The sequence below is a fragment of the Anoplophora glabripennis genome, unplaced genomic scaffold (assembly GCF_000390285.2).
Source record: "Anoplophora glabripennis isolate ALB-LARVAE unplaced genomic scaffold, Agla_2.0 scaffold1263, whole genome shotgun sequence".
In the NCBI taxonomy this organism is placed as follows: Eukaryota; Metazoa; Arthropoda; class Insecta; order Coleoptera; family Cerambycidae; genus Anoplophora; species Anoplophora glabripennis.
The window spans coordinates 48,034-52,231 of record NW_019417418.1 but is presented as its reverse complement, the minus strand read 5'-3'; the positions used below and the strand labels follow the sequence as shown (position 1 = coordinate 52,231).

The 4,198-nt window shown below is 30.6% G+C and overlaps 1 long non-coding RNA gene across 1 annotated transcript; it reads right to left on the bottom strand.

The window, feature by feature from the left end:
• Window positions 1-305: 305 nt before the first annotated feature.
• LOC111692323 lies at window positions 306-1,559 on the bottom strand. The gene is made up of 3 exons (XR_002763205.1): window positions 884-1,559; window positions 646-802; window positions 306-580 (listed from the first exon to the last, which is right to left on the bottom strand). It is a non-coding gene; the product is annotated as an uncharacterized LOC111692323 (long non-coding RNA).
• Between the last annotated feature and the right edge of the window lie 2,639 nt (window positions 1,560-4,198).

Genomic DNA, 4,198 nt, shown 5'->3' with positions numbered 1-4,198 from the left:
TTAGGATAATTATTTATTACTATTTATTACAAATTGCTGCATAGAGCAGCTGTTTCCCGCAATATCAACAGTTAAGGATATTTATTGACTTTTGAATTTGTTAGTTTAATACTTTTACAATGAAGTAAGAATATTAAATCCAATAATTTATTATTATTATTATTATTATTATTATTATTATTATTGTTATTGTTATTGTTATTGTTATTGTTATTGTTATTGTTATTGTTATTGTTATTGTTATTGTTATTGTTATTGTTATTGTTATTGTTATTGTTATTNAGCATTCGATACAGTCAGCCACAAAATACTTCTTGAAAAACTAAAATATTATGGAATTAGAGGAAATGTACATAATTTAATAAAAAGCTACCTATGCAACCGAAAACAACAAGTAAATATTGGTGGGGTAAGAAGTAATCTAGAAACCGTTACCTATGGGGTTCCACAGGGAACGGTTTTGGGTCCTCTATTATTCACAATCTACATAAACGATTTACTTACCCTTAACGTAAATGGTTCCATTCTAAGTTTTGCTGATGATACTGCTGTGTGGTATGAATCAGAATCTTGGTCAGACCTAAAAATAAAAGCAGAAAAAGATTTCAGAAATATAAAAGCTTGGTTTGAGCAAAATAAACTTACCTTAAATGTAGAAAAAACCAAATTTCTTCCATTTACGTCCTATGCAGCACGTTTACCTCATATGGGTCCACTAATTATTGATCAGAATACAAATATACCTGAAGAAGAGTCTATAAAATATCTGGGTGTAATTATAGACAGACATGCACGGTGGAACCTACAAATAGCAAATATTGTAAAAAAAATCCGAGGATTATTACCTCGACTCAAATATTTAAGAGACTTCTTAGATACGTACCACTTAAAAATATTATATTATGCCTTAGTACAGTCACACTTGAATTATGGTATAATTGGTTGGGGTGGAGTATCTGATAGCCACCTACAAAATTTAAATATTATTCAAAAATGGATAATTAAATTGATATATAAAAAAACCATTACTTACCCTAGCGACCAGTTATTCAGAGAAAGCGGTTTAATGGATGTACGTCAATTATTTTGTTATAATATTTTAATAAAAAACTATAAAAAAAAATATTTAATTCCGCAATCGATAAATCACCCATATAGTACTAGAAACAGAGACAATTATGTTAATCCAAGGTCTGTAAAAACAATAGGACAAAGAAATTTTAACTATCTGGCTTCAAGGTTGTATAATATTTTACCAAATAATCTTAAAAATATAAATGTATATAGCTCTTTTAAGCATAAAGTAAAGCTATGGATTCATGAAAGAGGCAGAGAAATATTTCATAACATCATAAGTCAAAAAAATTAAGTTTAGTGTTTTATAGATATTTAAGTGTTGTAAAGAAGTGTTTTATATTATCTGTTGATAAATATATGTAGAAGTGTATTGTTCACTGTATAGTCACGCACAAGCGGTAGTAGCCGCTTCAGTGACTTACTAGTTTATTTACATAAGTTCTGTTATATCATTGTTTTGTAATTTTGATTTGTTTTATTCATGTTTTATACATGTTGTGATTTTATGTTGTAATGTATTTTGTTCTAAGTTTGTCATATACTTTTGTAAATAAACTTATTATTATTATTATTATTATTAATTGCAAAATAATTTTTATATTTAATTTTATTTAAGGAAAACAAATTGAAATTTTTTTAACCATACGTTTAAAAAGGAACCTACTTTCCCTAACCTCTATCTAAATCGTGTATCTATCTACTAATCCTTTACAAACATTCTCATTTCATTCACAGTGTGGGTTTCTTTCTGTCATTCGGTATCTTCAGTTTCCTTGTATTTATCTGCGCCGCCTGGTATGTTCTCTTATTTCGTACTAGCTAAACGACGACCAAATCTTCTCATACATGTAATGTGAACTACATACATGTATGTACTAAAATAAATTTATGGCTTCATGACTTTGTCATTTACTACGGCACAGTGATTTTTTCTATGTACAGTTTTTTATTGCTTACATTGTTAGTAGGCATTTTTTATGATTCTGTGGCATACAAAAAGCTGATTTATTTAGACCTGCGGAAGGTTTATCCTTGGTGTTAGTGCACCAATAACAAACTTAATATCTTGCTTTAATTTATGGTAGGCGAAGCGTTTCACGTTGCTCGTAANCAGGCCCGGATCCAGAGGGGGTGGCGATGTGGCGATCGCCACCCCCAAAGCACAACATTTTTTAAAGATCTTCAATTTCTCCAAACGACAACAGGCAGTTAGTCGATATTAATGCAAGTCCCCCTTCCTAACCTACACCTTACGTCATCAAAAAAATAACAACAACAACAACAACAATAATAATAATAATGATAATGATAAAGATAATGATAAGGATAACGATAATAATATTTATTAATCTTTTGAGATATAGAATGTATAGGATAGGTAATGTAAGAGACAAACACAAGGCCTCTTATCTCTCAAATTATTAGCATTATTTATTTATTTTTTAATTTCCCTTTACCGCTATTACGCGTGATATATTCATGATAACGAGAGTTCTTACTAAAATGACTAATATTCTCTCTAACATATGTACTTATTGCAGATACAGGGAATAATATTTTGATTTCCGTGAATATATTTCTGCATGTTTCGCGAGAGCTGATGGCAAATATTTTCGCAAGGATCCGTTTCTGAGACACAAATATTCGATTACTGCTAACCGAGTTACCCCACAAAGTAACGTTATAATATCACACAGTGTATCTACTAAGCTGTAGTATAATATACTACACTATACTATACTAATGTAGATACACAGTGTGTATATATTGGGTATATACACAAGAAATTGCGTAGAATGATTTATTGAGTGTCCTACTGAGTACATCCACATGTTCATATCACTTTAATTGATAATCGAGATGAACATCTAAAAACTTAGTGTTTTCGGAAGAATGTAAAATGAAGTTTTCAAAATATAGGCCCAGCTTAATATCATTCGAGCTAAGAGAGCAAAAGTACAGAACTTTTATTTTTTTATTGTTAATGTTAACAATAATTCACATCACTTTACGAATCAATCAGTAACACTTTCGCAATTTTTAGTAAGTTCCTCGGTTAGTCCGAGTCGAGATCACGTATCATCAGCAAACAGCGTTAGTGCGGAAGAATCAAAATGTTGTACCATGTCGTTAACATATAGCAAAACTATTAATGGATCCAGCACGGATCCCTGAGGTACTCCTAAGTCAATATTTCGAGATTCCGAAGTACATTAATTTATTTTAACACAGTGAATCTATCAGTGAGATAGTGGATCAACCAATTTTAGAATCTCCCACTAAATCCCATATTATATAACTTACTTGCAACAAATGATATATTCAAATAGCACGCATCAAATAAAAGAAAATGCGAGCAACATGCACGCCTTTATCCATCAATTCATAAATTTGTTCAGTAAAATTACATGCGGCTGATTGAGTCGATTTATCTATTCGAAAGCCATGTTGGCAACTTGACATTATGTTATACTTATCAATAAAAGCGTATATTTTGGAAATCACGCTCAGCAAAGATATAGGCGTATAGTTAACAATATCCCCGGTGTCATTATTTTTATAAAATGTTGATTTTTTAAGAATTTTGGATAATGGCCACTGCTTATACTCTTTCTGAAATCAGTTGAACATTCAAAAAAACGTCTGGTAATAAAATTTAATAAGTTTCATAGGCGTCCCTAAAAAAATTTTCTGCTAAAGGTAAATAAATTTTATATAATGTGCAGAAAATTTCTATTATCTGTTCATTTGGCCAACAACATATTTTAATTATTTATGTCCTCAAACAATTTTATTATATTGGTGATAAATTTCGTTTTGTTCCGTTTCAACAGGTCTTCAAAATGCCATGTTGTGATAATATTAGTAAACAAAATATCCCTCTTATTTCTCCCTTTGCAATTGTAATGAATGATTGATAGAAGGTGCCTATAATAAATTAAAATTACCTAAATCACATCAAATTCCATATTGCTGCACTGCACTGCTGGGCAATTTATCAACCACTTGTCAACTGCTAGATTTATTGCCCAGTGGCCCAATGCAACTGTCTTTGTTTTCCTTTGCCCGCGCTCGCATTCTTCAACTGGTCATATACATTTCTACCACCTCCACGTTTAGT